The sequence below is a fragment of the Danaus plexippus genome, chromosome 27, assembly GCF_018135715.1.
Source record: "Danaus plexippus chromosome 27, MEX_DaPlex, whole genome shotgun sequence".
NCBI lineage: Eukaryota > Metazoa > Arthropoda > Insecta > Lepidoptera > Nymphalidae > Danaus > Danaus plexippus.
The window spans coordinates 1679321-1703334 of NC_083555.1; the positions used below are offsets into that span (position 1 = coordinate 1679321).

At 29.6% G+C, this 24014-nt stretch overlaps 1 protein-coding gene across 3 annotated transcripts in view; it reads left to right on the plus strand.

Moving 5' to 3' along the window:
- Positions 1-24014, plus strand: part of LOC116775525 (nephrin-like) — a 149216-nt gene that overhangs the window by 67105 nt on the left and 58097 nt on the right. The window lies entirely within an intron of this gene.

Genomic DNA, 24014 nt, shown 5'->3' on the forward strand with positions numbered 1-24014 from the left:
TATTATAGAGCATTATTATTACTACGAAAAAATACGAACATTTAATTTCAAAACTAATTACATACCGTTGCGTTACTTCCGACAGCCTTTTGCCTTACTTCCTTCTTCTGCCACTTCCTGAGATTGGGTTGAAACGAATAAAAAAATACTGAGGCTTTATTATATTTTATTCCTATATTACTCATACAAAAGTTTACTCATTTTACTTTACGCTAATTCACGATCCCATTTACAAAAATATATATTATCATACAACAATGCCCGCATCCGCGCTAGAATTGGATCCCCGGGGTGTACCGAGTACTATTTTAATTAAATTAATTAACCTCTATTAAATATAGGGAAAATAATAGTCATGTGTAGTTTTATATGGATTTGAGTATTTATTTCAATGAATAATATTTTTAATAGACATCTATTGTTTGTTGGTATTTAGAAAAACACAACTGATTTCACTCATGTATACATAACTGCTTTTTATTCTTGCTCTTAATAAGAATATAAATATTTTTTACAAAGTTTTTTAAAGTAAATTTATATCAACATGTCAATTATAATTATTTAAGGCCATTTTAAAATAAAGAGTTACAAAATATATATTATTAAAACGGAATTTTTTGCTTAATTACTTTTTGCTGTCACGAAATTTCAATTTCCTGTGACAGTTTATGACAGACAGACATTTTAATAATACTCATCCCTAACACTATATGAAACGGACGTTTTAATTAGCCTTGCTTTTAAATGTATCACTTGGCTTGTGTTTCATGAAATTCACGGGGTCTGTAAAAAATAATAATATTATCGGTTGTAAAATCAGTTTGTTTACAACGGAGGGTATGAATCGATTTTGATAAGATTTTTTAGATTGCAACTAAGAAAAGGACATTGTCAACTTATTAGAAAACCTATATATGTATGTTTAGTACGTAGAACGCGGAAAATATTATCGTATAATAATCTTTATTCCGTGTGACGTTGAATATTTAAACATACAAAATAAGAGCGGTCCCTCAGAACGACCGCTAATTAAGCTAGTTAAAAACAATGACACGCCGAGCGTTAATATTGTCACTTTATGTTGTGATCATTTTAAATTCATTTTAAACCAGAATCAGGAACTGTTTTCATTATCAGACGTTAAGGTGTTGTTTTATTATTAATTACTATATTCCATGGTTGCTATTTTCATTAATATAAAATAACTTGTCTAGAGGATTACAGGATGAAAATAAATTGATACCTTTTTATTTTGTATGTGAGATTAGTTTTTAATTAAATCCGTGACAGGATATATATTTGTTTATTGTATGACTTTAGTGAAAAAGTGTTGGAATTATGGATTTTTTGGTTGGATTTCGTTCGTGTCAATTTTTAACTAAATTCAAGTTTTTTATCTCAAAACTATTAAATGCTTAAAACAATAGGAATACATAATTTATCACATTTTATGATGAAATATATCGTAGTTATAAAAATCATATAAACAATCCCTTTCTGCACAACTGTCTAATATTATTTTGCTTTATGTGTCCTATGTGAACTTGTACGATTTCCTTTATAATAATAGTTTTCCCAATACTTCTCTCACCTTCACGGACTATTGTTCGCTCTATATAAAGGTTCTTAATTTTTTTGTATGTTAAGGACTACAAAACCTTTCTCATCTGACTTTCACTCAAGCCTATTTAACGATAGGGTATCCTGCCTACCTATTGTTGTTTAGAATTTTTCTTTTTATTAGTCTTCCGAAGTTTTGGATAAAATATTTCGTTGTGTTGTCTATTTTATAAGCAGAAAGTCGTATTTTAATTTATTTTGGTATCACATTAGTCTTACAATGACATATAAGTCTAATAACCCCTAACAATGCCTCATAACGAAGAAATGAGTTAGAGAATAAACATTAAATAGTCGTATAATAATACTTATATATAATCTTTAGCAATAATTTTATTTATAACAACATTCGCTGACAAATTTGAATATCATTTGTTTCATACTTTGTCTCTACTTATTATTATTATTTATAGAATGTGTTATAAAAAAAATATTTTCTCAAACCACCAAAATCTCGTTATAATAAACCCAATCACTAACAATCCGAATTCCAAATGTTTGATCAATAGATTGCTCCAAGATGATCTAATTGACAGCTGATATCAGATACAGTTGGTATCCAGTTTTCATACAATCATTACGATATAATTAATTTCTGATTGATGACAGGCTTATAGCATCATTTACGTGTACTTAGGGAGTAACATCATCAAATAATATATCAGTATTTTTTTAAATATTTATAATATGAATTTTTATAGGCGGTTATTTACAGTTAAGGAAAATAAATGGTTGAACTGAAATAACTCATGTGAAGTCTGACTCTTAACATATCATAACTTTAATATCATTAACTTATCTTTGCTAACTTAAGTAACCGAAATTCGCTGGTAACTGATCCGTCTCAAATGTGCTTAATTCAGAATATATCTGGATCTGAATTAATCAAATATCTTGATTTCCTAATGCGCTTATTTCAATTATTATACAATTAATATTAATAATTATCATTACTAAGAAGAACATTGTAATATATAATCTAATAGTAAGTTTCAATCGAAAAATACAACCCAACCTTTATATTTCTGTATCGGGTCTCTACCTCACTGAATCTAAAATGCTGTTGACATTCTTTTTCAAAATATCGTTAAAATTAATTCTAATATTGTTATCGAAATGACCTATAAGTAATGATAATACAACTGTTGCGTTTTAAACATATTAAAATTTCATCTAGAGCCTTTTACTTGCGGCTTCAATAATAAAAGATTTCCTGTCAATTAGTATGATTATCGAGTTATTATTCATATTGTTGAAATTTATAGAATGTGTAGACAAATTAAAATGGACAATAACGCAGCGTAACTTAAGTAAATGATGTCTTAATAACCAATTACTATTGAATCTTAAATTTCATTTTAGCCTCGTTTCGTTTGATCGTTGCTGGTGGCTGCGTTTAGATAGTATCGCATTATCCAATAGAAGATTAGACCAAATAAATATCATGAATTAACACGTAAAGAAGCTTTTCCAAAATGCTACAAAAGACATTCATATGTCACAGTCATATTTTATATAGGTATGTACTATTGCTAATTATAATAGGGCAATTCCCTATACCAAAACAGATCTATCAAATTGTAAAGCTTTACCTTAGGGAAAAGATCCCCTTCAATAATGAATATTCTTCAATTTCAAATATCTGTTACATATCTATGTCATAATTTATCCTACATTTGTATGGAGTTATCAATATAAAAAGTATATCCCTACATCAGCGGGCCACACACGACTATCAAGTTACAAAGCAAATACCGCTTCATTTGGTATAAAGATATTCATATCTCACTCACTCCCACGCGACCTGTCATGTGACAGAACGAGATCAGCCGGAAGGATAGAATACTCACAAGTGGCCAATTCGGTGTCATTGAGATAACTTATAAGAGTGAGATAGTTTTTTTAATAAAAGGGCAACTGTAGAATCTTTACAAGTGTTAATGATTTCCTTGTAGAAGACGAACCGCGTGAACGAAATTAAATCACAAACTATTCTTTTTCACTAAACCTAATACAGTTTGTATTTTTGAAATCAGTTCCAAAATTCCAGTTTTAACTTCCTTCAAATTCTTGAAATATAACAGGTAATCGTGACAAGCGGAACGAAAAAAAACGCTAATGTTCTCAACAATAGCGACTTTGAGACTGAAGTAAACACGACAATTACTTAACGAATACTCGATAATAATTTGAGTCATTTCTTTCTTACAAAGAGTTTTTTTGAAATACACAATATTAATGTATTATTTTAAATAATGAATTGTTATTTTCTCAACTATAGCTAACAAACATCAATTTCACAGTAATACATGATGAAAGGCTTGACATTTATTTGTAATATTTTTCTCGTTTACAAAGCTAAAATTTATCTGCTTCTATAACAGTATTTCTCGCTTCAAATGTCTATCTATTCGAAATTATTAACGGTGTATAAGTTTGTCGGTCATCCGGGGCAGTCGTTTTACTGTATAGCACATCTTTTTATTTGTCGGGCTTAGTCGAGACTAGCTTAAGTGTCTATGTACTGTAACAAGTGCAAGACATTTCTTAATAAGTACTTATAGTGTGGTAAAGGCTCAATACTCAGTGATTGTTCCTGGTACTGTTAAGGCATTTGGAATGTTTACATTAAAAATTCGAACACATTTTGATAAAAATAAAATTTTAAGATATATCTCATACAGATTTGAATTCTCCTAACCGTATAAAATGCACACTAATATGTACAAAAGTGTGCTATAAATATAAGTGATCACAGCACCTTGGGGAGGCCGGATCTCTCCGGAAATCCGTATTCCGGACCCAATATAAGAATGAACTCGTGTGTAAATTATAAATATTTTTACAAGGAAGACACCGTAAATCTTCTTTTCCGGTCCCGAGGTTTACTGTTTCATACTGTATTTTCGGCCTTTTAAGGAATTACTATAATTTGTGTGCTGTTTTGTAATTTATTGTAATAATCCGAATAGCTGTTATAATACAAGAAACTAACAGACTATAATTGCGTAAAGATTTTTATCTGTATCTGTAAATTTAAAATAACTATACTCCTAATTGACAAAGAATTGATTTTCAAAGTTCCGGTATAAAGATTATTATTGATTGATTGATTGAATAGAAGATATTTGATGCCAGATATATCAAAATCGTTTAAAGATGTGTGCGTGTGAAATTATATGTAATGATTTATTTTTGTATAAAACACTATGTAAATATGTCATTGGTAGCAAGACTTCCTTTAGTATATATTTTATTAAACGCATAAATAATTTGAAAACAGTGGCTGGTTAAATTTTTATAAAGAGAAATAAAATTTTTAGAGTTTATAATTCTCACAGAAGTTGCGATTTTGTTAAGATTTCATCCGTCGCTGGTTCGTTAAATCGTCGCATTCTCTGTTAAATCTTAGAAGTTCGCTTTTAGTTTGGAATTTTCGTATTGTTCTTGAAACATAAAAGTCGGTTTCAGATAACGCCTTTGTTGCTTGAATTAAAGGTATGCACAAAAGTCTTACATATAAGAATTGATATTCACATTCTTTTGACCGATTTCTTCCGAGAATTGAAGAGTCAGATAAAGGTATAGTGCAACGGTTCCTCAAAGAGATTCAAAGTAAGCCAGTACTGGAATCCAATTAAGGCATAGAACAAAGGCGTTTCTTTTATTAATGGTTTCACACCTTATCTCAAGCTTTCTACGGTTTGAGGTTATGTATTTTTTGTACCACTATTAATCATTTCTTGAAAGTTTTTCTTTGTTTAAGATACCTTTACTTATCATGTTATTTTTCAAATAATATTCTGATGACATACAAAACAAGGCTACAACAGCTTCAACATTTATTCTACGTCCACAGATTCGGCTGTCGTTTTTACAATTTTTTTTTCCCGAGGTATCTGACGTCCCTGGGTATTATTGTATTAAAATAAAAGCAGATGTAATTCATTCGCTGAATGTTAAACAAAGGCCTTTCATCAAAAATAATAAAATAATTTCCAGCGGAGTCAATTTAGCGAATTAGGTAGAGGTTGTTTCATTTATAAAACATAAAGAGCCGAATTAGCAAGGGAACGTTATTTCCGAAAATGCTACATAATACAGCTGGATATTGTTACGGACGAAGCTATGTCGTTAAAGTGTCCGCTATTTTATTATTTATACGGTTTTCAAATTAACATTTGAATATGTTATAATGTTATATTTAACATACGAGATTTTTTTATTAAGTGGTGATAATTCAATTTCGATCTCGATCGATCGAACTCAAATAACCGTTGTTCTTTATATATATCCTTACTATCTGTCGATATATATATAGGAAAAGAAAGTTCCCAATAAACCTGAAACGCTAATAAAACGTAAAATAAAATGTTTCTCATAAAACAACTTCAATAATGCGATACAATGTTAACAAAAGTGTTCAATCAACATTAGTCCGATTGGAACAAAGCAATATACTCAGTTCAAATAATGTTAAGGTTCCTTTTAAATCTGCCAATAATGTTTATTTAAAAATCTTTGCTTAGGTTCTTCAAATAAGCACTTGATGATATTGTTGGAACATCTAGTTTTAGTTGTCTATTTTGTTCTATATACGAGTACGTGTGTTCGTGTCTGTGTACGTGTACGTGTGCGTGTGTGTGTGTGTGTATGTGTATGTATAGAATTATTAAAGAAAAGAAAACTTCATACTTATGTCTAAAATTGTATTCTCTTTATTTAAATTTAAAGAACCCTCATGATTTTCGCACTGACGTTATTTGTGATAATTTTATTCAAAGTAGTTTATGGACGGACACCTCTATCGAGGAATGAATGAAGGAACTCTTACAGTTTCCAGAACTTTCTTATTACCTTAGTTTTTGAAAATAGTTTTAGTGTCACTGCTGCATTTTATTACTTGATTTAACTTTCAAGATATTTAAGTATTTAAAATATATAGAATTTAATTAATGCTTGCCGTTTTAGATGAAAACATTACTAAATACTGCCATTTTGTCTACTTTATTTCATACAACTGAAGTATTCGTATATTGTAGAAAACACAACCCAGAACAAGTAGTGCATGTAAAGGTATCTGTTTCTAAGATTTTTATAAATTTTATATTACATAAAGATATTAAAGATTTTTAGGTGAAGTCCAAACGCTTGAAAAAAAAAACATATTCAACTAGCCATTGCGCTTGGATTTAAATAAGGATTTAATTTATAAATAACAAGAAAATATTCACATAATCCGGGTAAAGGAATGAAAAATCGATTTCTTGCGATAAATAACATACTATACAACACGTGCTCATTAAACGCAAACATAAGGAAAACATTATATGTCGTAGAAGCTATTATGATGAAAAATAATAAAGTGGTAAGTATAGAGTATTATAATATCGTTTTTTTTTACCATAACGTGTAAGAAAAAAACTATTTTATTATTTCAGCGACATTTTGTATAATTTATTCTCTGTTCGCATTAATAAATGATTAAGAGAGAAAATCTGGTATTTTCCTACTGTGATTTTCACAACTTGTATAAATTGCTAAAGGAAGACCACGGCTGGATTAAGATGATGACGCAGCTGGTAGAGGATTCAGCCAAATACACTACCTAAAGTGAAAAGTCTCATAACCATTGGGGAGCTTTGTGCGCCTAAGTTTTTATCGACATACTCCTTGACTAAATACTATACGATACGATATGGCTTACATATGTGTCTCATTAATTCAGGAGACATAAGATCGCATATAGTGAATCGATCGATATTTCCTTCGGTCTGAGTTAAATTTCCAGCTAAAAGCATGACTACACTACCTGTTATCTTGCAAAAGTGACCTAAAACAGGTTAATCAGAAACAAACTATGAGAACTACGCTAATGTTTGTCATAGTTTCACTAAAATTGCAAGAAATCTAGTTGGTTTTTGTGTGACTTATTTTGAAAGATTCTTTCCATAACCTCTCCACTCATTTCGATATTCTGATCTGTAGCTCATTAACAATATCTGCAATGAGAACGATATCATTGGAAAAAAGCATACTCCAGGGTGCCTCTTCGCAAGCCGCGTTGCTGGTGGAAGCGCAATGATGTACCGCGACTTGGCTCGGAGCAAGAGACGGTACGGAGGGTTTTTAGCAGTAAAAGTCTGACACTCCCTTTTGCCCCAACCGTGGCAAGTGGATAATCCCACTCAAAAAAATAAAAAGGTGCCTCTTTCTAAATATTCAAGGTCACGGTATCCGTGACTGTCAGGATGATAAAAGAGCTTAAAGCCAATAGTTGGTTTAAGCTAATCGTCCCATTGAACTTGGATACTGCATTTGCAGTGAATAGTCTAAATCAACTGCAGGACTTCTCTGGTCACCAATCATCTGTAGGGCCCATCAAAGAGCTTCACAAGGCACCTTTTTACATTCCATTCCTAGTTAAATTAATACTGCGCAAAGTGATTTTCTGGATGTTGAAGAAAGTGGTTTTACCTTGGTCTTTTTATTATATATTTTATTACCACTATAACTACACAAATAGTGTGACATAGAATAAATCTGTCTGAATTATGTAGCTTCGGAATGTGGGGGTAAGAGAGTCGTGAAATTTAATATTTTAATACAAGGATTTTACCGTGTTAATTGATGGTTAGCATGGAGACTGACAAGTAATCTATGTTAACAATTCACTAACTTGATATCGAGTTACTGCTTCCTATTTTAGCATACTGTAGGATACTTTAAGATTTTGCTGATTTATAATGAAATAAATCAATTGATATGATTTTTTTTCTAATATAAAATTATTTTTTACATTACATTTAAAGTAGATTTTTTTATGTATCACTTCGTCCCAATAACAGCTTCAGTGACAAAGCAAAATGCAAGGAGTCAAAACTAACAAGATTCTAAAGAAAATGTTGTTAAAATTAAGATCTCTAGTTCGTAGATTTTCACGTTGAAATACGATTGTTTAAGGCTTACTGTCAGAAGTTCTTTGCTGACAAATCACGGACTTTTCAGAAATAATTATTTGCTAAACAAGATACAAAGAAGAAACTAGAATATTTATTGAATTGACGAGAGGAAACTTCTCAGTATTCCATGGATTCACCGTGTCGGTGCCGGGTCCATCGCGATGAAGGGAGAGGAGCTTCAACAGTGCCTGGGACTTGCGACCCAGTTCTACGGGGTCCCTATCTAAAGTGCATTTAAAGCTCACCTCCACCGTCCAAGCTCCTCTTTCTACCTAACCGAATTTGAAACGAACCTACTAGGGATGTCTTCGAAGCACATTCTAATTATAGGTTGATGTTAGTTCTGAACAGGCCCTAGTCTTTTAGCAGGTTGTATAGTAATTTTAGCTGTTATACCTCTACCTCCCAATTCTACCGGGTACAAACTAACTACAACGTAATAGTTGTTAATTTAAGAGTGTACAATAAAGAATATTATTATAATTATTATTATTATAACCTATTCTTAGTGGGTTGGTTAGTGAGGTCGTAATACTTATTGACCTTGATGGCATGGACTGGGGATGTTGGTTTCTCCAGGAACCGTAAAGTCTATTAAGACGACGTGCTTTAAAATTCGTGAATACAGATAAATGTCAGGTCTGGACGCCAACGCACATAAGTGAGACAATATGCATACATATATATAAATTATGTAATCTTTTGTGTTAGTTTAATATTTGAGACGATTAAATAATTTTATTGGGACTGGACTGGTTTCATTGAATATTTAGTAATTTTTTATAAAACATACATATACATATATATATAAGTATCCATAAAAAAAAATATTTCTGTTTGTAGGAAAACTTCATAACGGTATAAAACAGCATAAAATTGCAGGGTGAAAATAACCTAATTTTATGGACGAAGTCGAGAGCTGAATGGTGTTTGCAATACGTATGTTGTGTTGTTTATTAAGTTAACATATTTAAATAAAGCAAATTTAAATTTAATAGGAATTCTGTAACATGATCTTCAATATAGCTAGAGATAATAAGATTATTGTCTGATATGTATGATCCGTAAGAAGATACAGCGACAATCCTCATAACACAAACGGCAATTTATTATTTAACTTTCGTGAAGTAACCATTACTTGGAACTTAAATGTAGGAACGAGTTAGACAACAAAGTTACTATTGGGGTTTTGATACGGAGGGATTTAATGAAATATTAGAATAGTTATTCTTCAATGCAAAATACCAAATATTGCTTTTATTTAGAAAACGTATACGAAACAACGTCTGTGGCTGAATAATCCACGATCCAAATATAAACTTACTCTATTACTAGAATATACTATTCAAGACATTTAATCTTAAACTATTCTCGTTGCAACTACTGGCAATAAACTTACAATACTACTGAAGTTATTGATTTCACACAATAAAGAAGGAATATTAATATCTCTCTTCGATAAAATATAACCTAAGATACACTTGCCTTTATTGGGGCGTAGGAAATATTAGCTTGTGCAAAGTTTACTATGGAGTTTAATGAGAGTTGTTACGTATAAAATGTTGGCATATTACTTGAGGGAATAGTTCTTTGCGATTGCCATCCATCGCAAACAAAATGAAACAAAACCAGTCGGGGAAAGTTCTTTAATTCTAATATGGAGGTATGATTTTAGATTATTATTTATTTACTTTTTGTTGTTCTTGGTGCTATTACAAAAATAATTAAGCCTTTATTCCATTCGGCAAACTCCTTCGTGTTTTCTCCAGACAGCATTCAAATTTATGATTCGTTCCACACAAAAAAATGTTGAAATTTTCGAATTATTCCACAATTTCATTATGAATAAGACCAAAAAAGAATTTTTTTTTTGTTTTTTTAGAAACAAAAAATTTATAGTAACGTTAATTACTGATCATATTTTTGAGTATTTTTTTTTTCTCACAGGCATATATTCAACGAAGTTGCAACTAACTTTTGTTCCAAAATTCTACATTCATTAATGTCGTGGTCCAAAGACAACATCTCACCATGAATATGCGTTGTAGTTTTTAATCTTAAAATATTTCTTTTACAATCTCAAATTATTCATCGTGAAGAGCGAGTCGTGACTACGATGCAATCTGTTTATTCCTACTTATTCAATAAGAATATGTACTTGTAAAACTAGTACAAAATACCAATTCTTCATTTTTAATAATTGTTTGTTAATCTTCAAAACGTTTACATCTCATAAATAATCTTTGTCTGTCTGAATTTGAGTAAATTTTTTTACTACTAAAATTAATAACACAAAAAGTTTCATCGGTGTTGACTTCTTTTTAACTCAAAAATTATGCACTTGTATATGTACATATATATATCACAAGCGAGGTGTCTAAAACGATTTAGCAATAATAAGTTCCAATATTTTTTGTAAAACTGTCTGATTTATTTATTTTGTAAATAATTTTTAAGTTATTTTATTTATTTTATTTAAAAGCTGGTTACAGGTCTATGCAAATAAATAATAATAACACAAACTTGTATTTGCCACACAATTATAAGTCCCGCTTAGTAACCTCCTATTGAATAAGCATTGTATTGGACTGGAACAGTTATGCTTATCTGATAATATTATTTTTATTTGCATAAATTTTTTTTCAACCGGCTTTATAGTTTCACTTTAGTTTAAAAATGCTTATCGTTTTAAAGTTGTTAACTGATGTAATTTTCTATTCCTTGACAGTCAACTATTCTTCGATAGTTTAAAGTGCCCTCAAGCGCTGGCGATTCGCCATTTTTGTTCTCATGTTAACTAAGACCCATCGGGTTAGCTGACTTGGTAAGATTCCAACATTGAGATCGATTGAAAATTTCATGGACGATAGGGTCGAACAGCGATTTATTATGAAGGTGTGTTTGATTAGATCTTACATTTTCATCATATATAATATTACTACTGATATATATATATATATATATTTGTTTTCTTTCCAGCTCTCAAACACTCATATAAATATTAATTTATATAAAACTAATGTTTTCGAATGCACTATGCGTTTTTTTTTTAGACCACATACCCCTCACGTTTCTGTTACTTTGCAGCAACCGTGATCACGGACAGACGACATGAGAATGTCAGTCAGTTTGTCTTGTTATTTGTCTTACATATCATTATTATTTAATGAGATCTAAGTCTTTCGCAAGTTTTATTCCTTTTAATGAAACTAATATATTTTCGGATACTTTTCAGCAACCGTAACCGAAACGTCGGGATTATGTCGTTTTAAAATAATAAAATCCGCGTAGTATATCCGAAATTATATTAGTTTCATTTAAATCATTATTATTTTACCATTAACATAAATTACATATCAATGACAAGAAAACTGAAATAATTTTCGTAATCCTAAGCGTTTCGCCGCTTAATCAATATTATCTAGTTCAGAGGACTGTTTGAGTTACAGAGAAAATTAATAAAACATCGGTGTGAATTGGTGGTACAGGGTTAATTATTCACAAATTCGTCCCACTCCTGTTACTGAGGGTTGAAGTCACGCCAGCTGGCGAGGTTATTTTGAACAAGAGGAGACGGGTCAGCTGATTTATGTCATATGTAAATTGTATTTAAACAATACAGCTTTCATATACTACTAACTATAGATTAGATTTTATTTTAAAGGCCTATCTGATTGAAGGTAGTTACCGTTGCCCATGGACATCTACAACATACTTTAAGTTGCAAATGCGTTGCGAACCTTGATTTTGGGAGAGGGATCGGAGAGTGTAGGAAAATGGAATGGGCAAGAAAGGTTAGGAAAAGAGAAAAACAACCGGCTCTATCACTCATCGAACAAAACGCAGCCATAAAATACTACTTCACGCCTATCTTCTGTGGGAGGGTGGTACTTCCCAATTCGATCTGTAGTTACATGACTACAGCTAGGCTCTAAAATTACGGTTACTTACGGTTACCACGATAGGTTAATTGTTGCTTATATTTATTTATCAATTTAATCACTTTCTATTAACAAAGTTGATAGAACTAATTACATCTTCTTCATCAAGTTGTTCTGTAAAATTTTTTTTAAGGGTTTATTTACTTACTAGTAGGTATTAATCGAAGGTCATCTAATACTTACTGATCTTGATGATGAAATAGATTTAACGGAAATACTTCAATCATACTTTTATGTATCCGTAATCTTCCTGCCTCTCTGTCATTGCTTTTATTTCTGATTTGTTGTATTTGTCTGTGGAAGGTAAAATTATAAGAAGGAGCTAGATTTCATTACATAGTAATGTCTTTAGTTTATATTGCACTAAAACAGATAAAAGGCAGGTACTTTGGAAAATAAAAAATTATAAATCTGACTGATATAACTATAAAACTTGACCTTAATCGCCAACATTATAACAAATTTTTCAACTTATTTCTCTACTTCACGGCTGATTTCAATTTTTAACTTAGAACGTTTGAGAAAGCTTTGAATAAGCAAAATCTATATTCTACATAGTGTCAAACGACACATTCAATAGAAATATTTGTATTATATACAAATACTGTACAGGTTTCTGTTGAATAAATAGTATTAGAAAAACATTTATAAAGTAAATTTTAAACGATTATCACGTAAGGTACAATATTGTATAGTATACACACTTGGTATCAAGCAATATATGTGAAGGTGATAAATGGATAATCTTTGAGGTCACTGCAGTCTGTGATGTCTTTGTTCTAGGAGGTTGAGCTTAGGATTTTGCTTTTAACTTCGCATTTTACTCATGGACCTTTTAAACAAGAGACTAGATAAAATTGATGAGCATCTAAAGATGGGTGTGGAGACTTTTTGGTTTACTGAATTAAAATTTTACCTATATTTAAGTGCTATTTATTTAACATTTTTTCAATTCCTTATATTAACTCATCAATGTTCAAATACATAGCGTTTTTTTCTTACGAAAGATAGTAATATATTACAAATTAAATTACTTGCGGACGTCCATAACTTAAATTGAATTATACGAATAATTTACTGGAAGTAAAACATATTATATTTACTTTCGAAACTAATCAATTTATTGTTAAAACTTTTGCTTAATCTAAATGGTTTTTATTATTAAACTTTCCCAATCGTTGAGCTTAAAATTTTCCATCCTAGAGATCGGATCGTAAAATTTTCGGAGCAAATATATGCCTAGTTAAATATTTAATACATTCGAAACTAATATCCTATTGAGCTTGTAATGTTAAGGCTCTTATCGTTTCTATATATTGAAGCCTTCGCCTGATTTAAAATAAATTGAACATGAAGGTCATGTGTCTGTGTGACGCCTTTTGGTATTTTAGTATTTAAAAAACAATCGAATTCGTAATACTATTGATAATAATTAAATTTAATATATGTCTAAATATATTTTGATAATTATAAGTCACGTGTCAAATATTCTAGCGCGATGTAGGTTTTTGATTAATACGTTTTTCTGTATTATTGTTTGGAGTTAATATATGCGCATTATTTTATTCTTTACGTGTATATTGTAAATATGAATATATTATCCGTGAAAGGCAGTAGAAGCTTGTTTTAATTTATTTTGCCTCATCATCGCATTCAACCGTAATCAGCCCAGTATTAGATATATTGCTTTTATATTTATATATTTGTTTTGTGTACATAAATTTCAAGGTAATAATGATATTGTACGAAACGTCTCTCAAAATCTCTTTAGGAGGTTATTTTAAATCCAGATTAAAATCAGGTCTGCTATTTCTTTGTGTCATTAAGTTACATCAAATATTGACAAAGTCAATAAGTATCGTCGAATATTTGATTTCTAAAAGTCAATGGACTCGATGTTAAAAGGTCTTTTCAAAAGCCCTTGGGATCGGACGAGACGAAACACATTATACCGTTGTGCTCGACATAAATGGTTTAAAACATGTATATAAGATTTGCTTCCGCTGGTCTTAAGAATGTATTTAGATATACATATATATATATATATGGAAATTAATATTAGTGCATATCAGTACCAGATATTTATTTGTCATTTTTACTTTTTTTCAAGACACATTGTTGACTTTTCCTTACAGTGGATGTCGCAGTTAAGAACCGATTGAAAAAAATCCATGTAGTATATTTAATATTACCAGGAAATCATAAAACATTCAAGCAAATAAATCCATCAGCATCTTGTTTTTCTGTGTATAGAGAAACATTATAAAGACGAAAATGGTTTTTATTCGAAATATCTTTTTCTTTATTCATCTTTTTCTTTATTCAGGTTTTATTATTTGGGCATCGTAAAACACGGGCGGTATCAGTTATAATCTTACGGTAAGAGACTAATTTTTTTTCTTTCAAGGGCAGACAAAATATAAATTAGCGAAATGGGAGAAAAACACGCAGTTTTGTTAGTAAAGTCAAAATCTTGGGTGCGTCCTTAAAAACTATTTATTCGTCGGAGAAAGACATGTATAAGTACATTTGAAGTCCCTATATGTGGCTTCAAGATTTTTTAAATGAAACTGAAAGGGCGAAGGTGCTTTTTTAGTTGTATCACATTTTCTTCATTTTAAACTTTTCATTTTATTTCATAATTTTAATGTGTTGTTTCATTTTTTCCGAGCATTTATTATTATGATTACCTATTTTAGAAGACTTATTACGTTGATGTCTACAAAATTTTGCGTTTGACTTTTTGTGTACGTTGAATTAAATATTGGATTTTCAAATTTGATCACCTAAAGCTTTTTAAAGAATTTTTTGTGACATCACATAGTAGTATTTAATTATAAAATAAAAAGTCATTATAAAAATTTATAAAGACATGTAATGTAGAAAAAATATATATATTTTAAGACAAATGTCTATAGAACAGTGTGAAAATAAATAAATTATAATTTTTGATTCCCCGTTTATTTTCAATTAGATTTTTCCATTTTAGACTATAACCGTATAAAGCTTCAGATCTGGTGGTTAAAATACATAGAATAAATATTATATAGGACACGATAGATTTATAAGGAAAGCGTCTTGGACTATATCCTCTAAATCGCCGATTCGGATCCCGATCACTAAAGAATTTGTATTAATATTTCAAAAGAGATAGCAATAGTATGATAATAAAAACTAAAAAATTAAAACAAAATTAATTATAAAAAAAGACAATTTGATTAAGCTGAGCTGATTCAGAAGTGAATATGAATTTATAACCCAATCAATATACAGTAAATTCAACTCTAATAATAATTTCCAAATCAGTTAAGTAGCTTTGCGTGTTTAAATTACAAAGACCCACATACTTAGCTGTGCATTAGAATTGATATTACGAAATTATATATAGAAGCCGAAGTATATCTTGCTTGTGTTGATTTAATTTGCTATTTCAAAATGATAATGTTATTTAAAATTATAAATTAATTACAGCGATTAAACAACATACATATGAATTATAGTTATTCTGTTTGAAATACAAAATATTCCCATGTGATATCGAGTGAGCCTTTGTTGTAGGGACTAATAATTTTTACGCAATGGGGGGTCGATCTAATAAAGAGTTGTACTGAAGTTATCTTTAAAATAAAGAACAATGCGTTTTGTGAGCGCTGCCTTTTTTGGAATCGCATGGTGTGTGGGAGATTATTGATGTGGCTTTGGGTCGGTTTACTTGGAAATCATACAATTATGATATTGAATTTTTGTATGTATGCAATACTTACATAGTGGATATAAGATTTATTTAGCACTAAACTATGTTAAATAAATATTTTTTAACTTAATCTATAGAAAGAAAAATTCGTTATATATCAAAAAAAGGATTAAGTAAGTATTTACTATCTCGCGTTTAAATCTGATACAATAGTTATTAACTTCTGAGGTAACTTACTGCATTAAATCTGACCGTATCCTGTATTTAAGCACTGTTAAGCTATTCTTATTCAGTCACAGAATAATTATATAAAAGGTTTTATGAAATGTGACATTAGATTAATGTTCAGAGATTTCGAAGTGAATAAATGTGACGTCTTCTTTAAAAAATAAAAAGGCTTTTACGAGTATGTCAGATTTTGATACGCCAATCTGTTTCATTGTTCAATAAATAAAGTAATCTATATATTTTATACGTAATAAGATAGAAGAATTCTTTTAAATATTATCGTAATATGAGCTAAAAATTTCACCAGAGTTAGTATGCAAGTGGTTTCAGAGGCGATAAATCGAGCTAGTTTCTTTTAGGAAACGTGGTTTTAACCGTGTTTACAACACTCATTATATTTTGAATACGAATATAAAGAAGCTTTAAAGAGGGTATTGTGGTTCAGATTTATCACTAAGAACACAAATATAAATACATATCATGTACATAATTTTCTTATATATAAATTAAGTATATAAATCCTTCAATTATTAGCAATTATATACATATATGTTTACAATGAAGAACGTGTCAATGTTATAATGTAAGTCTAAATATTTCAACCTGCCTCATTCCTATGTTGAATCAATAATGAATTTACCAACCAGTGACGTTCACATTTATCTGTTATCTGATCCACAAAGCAATAAATAATTTTCCCCGTTCGATCTCTTTCGTGCCATGTTTTCGGTGGAATAAAAAGAGGTTTTAACGTTTGGCAGTTCTTAAAATATGATGTCGTTTTTTCTATACGGATCAATTGGTAATAGTTTACGCTCGCAGTATTATCCTTTCGCAAATTGTATGTAATATTATATTTTCAATGTAAAGAGTTGAGCTTTCATTCTTAAAAGAAATTTAGGTGAATATTCTGAATATATATTGTGTAATTTGACTTTCAGTTGATTGCTTTATTATTTAGTATATATGTATATAAAGAAAAAAAAAATGTTCAGCATTTAATGTTTATAATCACTTGATATAGCGGGTTTCGAAGTAGTTGGCCAAAATCCTTATCTATTTCGCCAGGCGCTTGTACGTTAAAATGTTATTTAACACGTCTAACGCTGCGTAGGCTGATAATAATTGTTTACTTATCGTAAACAACGACACAAACAAAACCTACGACTGCTTTATGTTAAAGTAAAGCTCTGTTATTCTTAATTTAGGGCAAAGTTAATCCACTGAAGGACATAAGTCTCTCATGAGAACGTACTTTGATAGCATCTAAGACTTTCGCGAGTATCTATTGAAATAAAAGTAATATTTTTAGACTTACTACTTACTTTGCAGCAACCTTGATCACGGCCAGACGAGATGTGAATGTTGTCAGATGTGAGTCAATTCGAAATATATTAGTTTTATTTCAAAATTATCCACAAAGCATTTTATATTTATCTTAATACAAAATACAAAATGCTTCCATAACTTTTTATAGAAAAATTTTACAAGGACGGTTCAAAATGGACTTTTTTTTTGACCACGGTTTGATTCAAAGCAATCTAGTAAGGCTTCAATACTGGCGTAGAAAAGCCAGCCTCCCGTTATACAAAAGGATTCATTTTGATGAGTGCGTAAGAATTGCATGTTTTATTCCCCTTTTAACAGACAATTAGATGAAGAGTGAGTCACTAAAGATCCTTTGTAGATCTTCCAACGAAGTGTTCCTTTTATCACATTGGACGTCCTCTAGAAAATATTGTATATTGGCTTTTACTGGGTTAGTGCTCTTACTGTCTCAGGCTACATATTTATTTGGGAGGAGGTTTGATGAGAGCCAAGAAAAGTCCTTTTATTATAAAAAAAATTAAATAACAATATATTTTTTTATTGCGAACGTTACGTTAATTTACCAACAACAAACCTGTCGACAAATTCACGTTGACTTTTTAATACCTCAATTCCATTTGTCATTTGACAACAGATAAAATCGCAGTAGATTCCCACTTCAATATTACAGTGAAAAAAATCCTATTTGAAATCCAAATGGGAAAGTGCCAATCTGCACCGGCTGTGCAATTAAAGCAGAGATAAAAGGCCGACGGTGATTGCATCTTTTATTTTGTATACTTACCTTTGTATGATTGCTATTGGTTTTGGGGAATAAATATATTGTTTTCGTTCTCTATTTCAAATTATATTTTGACTGAACTTCACACTACATGTTTAATAACCGCATGACTTTTTGTCATGTTTAAAAATGACAAGTAATTTGGTTGCATACTGTTTTTATAGCTGAGTACAGGAATATTTCCTACTAATTTAAAGGATAGTCTTAATCTCACCGTTGAATATTTTATAGATTGTTATACAAAATCCAAAGGCTTTACCCTTAAAGTTTTTCTATCCTGATAAAAGATTAATATCTCCGAAGAAGGAAAGTCTAGGACTGAAAAGATTATATATTTGAAGTAATGAAACATCCCTAGTACCAGATCTGGCACTTATAGATTAATTTTTCTCCTAAATCTTTTAGGCCCATACTTGTAATTCTTTCAGAAAACAAATAAACTTTATTAATAATCATCATCATCATATAATTTGAAATTATAAGACCAGGTTTCCTCACCATGTTTTCCTTCACTCTTCGTCTAAATACTCTTAGAAAGTACATATGACTCGGAAGAGATCACATCGGTACTTGCCAGGTTTCGAACCCGCGCCCTCACGTATGATAGGCGGGCCTTTAACCTCCAGGCCACCACGACTTCTTATATAATAGAACTACAATATAACATTTAAAATGCGTGAATCACAAACAATACATTAGTTAATTTAATGGAAATCCAAATGTTATTTGTGGCCGCTTGAATGTAGAACTATTAAAATATTCCGCGCTACAGGTGTCCCGATTTAGGACAAGCTGTTTGTGGTTCAGGGTTGTTCAACTCGTTCGAACATACATATAATTTTTGTTAATTTCAACTTCATTAAACATATGTAGAAATAAACGATACAGAAAAGATGTGGTAAAAATTAAATTTTCATTAATAAATAATATCCTGTATCCTAAAAATAACAACTTGATAGTGTTTGTATGGAGGTTTAATTATCATTTTTAATCAGTCCCCTTCAGAAAACACATTAACCACCCCCGTATCTCCTTCCAATTACTCGTGCATCGACGTTATAAATCTTCTTTCGCTGTGATACCGAAGTACCTACAATCAAAACAAATTACTGTATGATTAATAGGCGTACATCGAATTGATTAATTATGAAAGATTTTTATTACTGTTTCATTTATTTAAATTCTTAATTAATTAATTAATGTAGATAATAAAAAGGCATGTTTGATGATATTACTATTGATATAACTTCAGTACACCTAGTTTGTAGCCAGCTCAATGACACAAATTCATGTAAAAAAATGTATATACAAAATACGTGTTTAACATAAAGCAAAATTTTTTTATATTTTATAATCATGAATTCTTAAATTTCATGTTAAAGATCACAAATTACGTACCAGTATAGAATATATCGGATAATAATTATACGAAGTTAAATGGAGTCTGCTCGTCTTAACATTTAATTAGAGGAACGTCAAAGGCGATCACTTGTATGTACGCGACACGCAAATACATTAATAATTTAATTATAAGACAATTTTAAGTCTTATTACAATGTGTTTTAATGATTACTTCTTAATAATGATTAATTTGTACCAATCGAGTCGGAAACGATACATTTTATACATATATTGACTGAATTAGACAATTTTAAAGAATTCATTATTTAGTTTGACTATAAAACATGTAATTTAAAATGTTTTTTATTAATACTGCCTCTTTTTTATCATTTAATTATTATTATTTTATATTTAGTAAGTAATTTTTCATGAACAAAATCACAGTCGATTTATCCGTAGAGGCTGCATTTTATTTAAAGGTTATATAAGAATATTAAATATCAAATATGTTAAATAAATTTGTTTTGAACTAATAACATTTATACTTTGATAACGTATGATAACATATATTTATAAGGCGATCAAAATATAAAATAATATTTAAAATAAATATTAAATAAAAAAAAAATGTTTCATAATAAACATTTCCTTACATCCCTTTTTTTTATTTTCCATTCGAAAGCAATCCTATACAAAATACATAAAAGGGAAAATTAAATTCCAATATGCATTAAATACGTAAAACGTTACATATCGGCGTCACACAGAGGCACTAAACTATCAAATTGTTTCTGACCCAGTGAGTTAGCCCAGCGGGGATTAAGTTACTATTTACTAATGGTTTCAAAGTCAAACTTATAAAATACATGTTTTATTGATATAATCAACGTTGTAATAGAAGTTTCAGCCTTACCACTCGTACTCGTACGTTTGTTGTTTACGTCTGATAATAAATACATCTGGAGTATTTTAAAATATTTATTAGTAAATCATCCAACTATCAATTTAACTAGTTCATAACTAATACGCTTGTGAAAACTTTATTTTATTAATGTAAACAACCGCTCCACGTTCAAACAAGAACAGTGATCAGGGGTAGATAAATTTGTACTAAAATTATATCTTAGAACCTAGAACATGAAATAGAGGTAAATGTGTTCTGATGAAGAGTTTTGAGAACATTCATTAGTGACTTAATAAAAGCACTCATACCTATCGCAGGCTGTGCTAATAACAGTTTCACATAGCAGAATTCAGGGCAATTATATTCATGCTGGTCTAAAATCAAACATTTGCGATGCATAACCGCAGATGATCGTACAATAGACCGCACAGGACCTTTAACAGCGAACGTTGTATATTAATATATAAATAAAATATATATATATATATATATATATATATATATATATAAATGATTGTTAAAAACTATTTCACTTTAAGACGTATAAATTAAGTATATTTTATAATATGAAAATTTTATTTCGACTATAGAAATAACTTAAAAAAAAAAATCTTTCTTGTAACGAGAATAAATTCCACTGTAGTAACAATACTTTTTTCTTACATTATATTACGTAATTAACAAAAAAAAAAAAAAACTGAACTTAAATAAAATATTTTAAACTTGCAACAAATCATCACAAATGTTTATGGGTGTGTAATAAAAAAATTTTATCAGTTTGATCCGGGAGCCATAAACCCCATAATATGAAACGTGTACCCCATGGATCCTCGTCCTCTTGATAGTGCTGTCTGCGCTGGTTTATGACTAAATTATAACCAACTTTACGTCACTACTATCGGTTCTCAATTGAAATATTTTAAAATGTTCCATACATTTTATAGACGGATATTACGATTGAAAGAATATTAAATTACTATCGTAATGAATTTTGATATGAATTTTTGTATCCTTATAAGCCTTTTGTTAAAATACTATCATTATCAAAAATAATAAGTATAGTATTCAATTCCAAAGGAATCTTCAATAATTTTTTTTTATTATTTATGTATAATCTATAATTAAAAATACAATTAGCATACTTAAAAAAAAGCTTGTATTTTATTTTCAGTTTCTACAAAATAATTAAATGTCATATTAATAGAAAATGGCAATAAATTACAATGTTTCCTTTAAAACACAAAATTACCTAAATTTTGATACACAATCCGCAATCGCTGATATTTTAAACACGTTAAACTAAAGTACGTAAATACGTAACGCCATTGGAAACGATCGGTTAGCATTAAACGCACGTTATTTGTTAACTCAGGGCATAATCGTCTCGAATATTTACAATCGGGAACCCGTGGTATGGGTGACAACGGCCGATCGTTAAACGCTGGTTTGAATTTACGACGTCCTTGCGGTCAACCCTTATTGGCCTAAGAGCAACTATTTTGATTCCAGTACACCAAATTTTATTATCATTCCAATGACTAAATATTATTTGATTTATTGCTATTTAATTAACAGATTCAGAAACTAAGGTCTGTTCATGAACATATTTATATATGTATACTAAACCTTAACATTATGTATAATATTAGTATTAACTTTTAAATATACCTACGATATATTTTTTTGTATCTCATAACTTAATATATTTTTCGTCGTACTTTTAATCTCAATTCACAATTTTTTTAACCTTTAGTTAAATTTATTACTTTATACTTATAGTAGCCCCTATATTATAATTTTATATAGGTACCAATGAGGTGGTAGAAATCGTTTTAGTCATAACCCTTTTATATTTTAGATATTCGACATATTATATCGACAATCAAATTTTTTTATACGCGATAGAAATTTGTGAATATCTTTGTCTTTATACATTAATTTGTGTATATATTTTTATATTATTCCTAATTTCCGTCAAACGAAGCTACAGATAACACTAATAAGCGTATCCGAAACAAAAAAAATTTACTATCGCCCAAACCAAACTCCTACGTGCCGAGCAACGTAAACAATGTTGGCGAACAGTTTACGGAAACCGAATTATCACAAGCAATAGCTAGCTTTAATTGCGACTGTAACTTTTATATCCATTGTAAAATGTGCATTTAATGTATACGTACAATTGGTTGCAAACATTATTACACACGCGAAAGCTGTTTGGGCCATCATTTAAACCGAAACCAGTTCTTGTTTTGTTCGATAATGATCGTTATTTTTTAGGTAATATGTTTTAAATTTGCTCCAAACCATATCTGCTGATCGTTGTGACGCAGTTAGTACTTTTAATTTGTTCTGTAACGACCTTTTTGAGCGTTTCGTATTTCGTATTTTACGGATTGTTTGGACAGTTCACAATTATAAAACGTGACTTCAATTGAACTTGATTATTTTTATGATCTTAGGAATTTGAGTTTCGTAATGTCTATTTTGGGAACGATACTAACTCTTAAAAATCTTATATTTTATATAAAAGTGTGCTATAAAGTAATTTACTCACCTTTTAGTCTCGTAAAATGAATTAAATATTTTAAATACATTAAAATTCAATAGAATAACTTGTGCTTCAAAGTTAGGTTGAAGTCAAAATGTCTTCATTTATATTTTGATGAAAGTCGGAACTTATAACTTCTTGATTGTATTTAATAATTGACTGTGATAAATATGCTATTTGCACTTTTAAAGACCGTTTTCTGAATAGATTCTAGTCCAGATCCCTTTTTATTTTACACAATTAATTTAGATAATGCAGAAATACGAATATATGTATAATATAAAAATACCTTTATATGAACGAGATTAATTAACACTTTCGTAATAAAACTCTTAAGTAATTCTCATGATCTGCAATGATGAATATTACAATGAGGACCAAATGGAAAACTATTATTAATAATTTTTCCGAACATTTCATTTAAACAAACAATACTACTTTTATCGGTATTTAAATCTATATTTTACATTGGTTGTAAGTCAAATATAAAACAAAATCCAAATAGTATCGTTAGTTAACTTTGAGTTTTAATTCCCAAGGTTTAATACGAAGCCCGCACTATTTATGAATGGCCATTGTTACAGCTTAAACAACTTTAGCAATTATGAAAATTATGAGTTGAAATTTACTATTTCTGAATATTTGAATGATTTTAAATGAAAA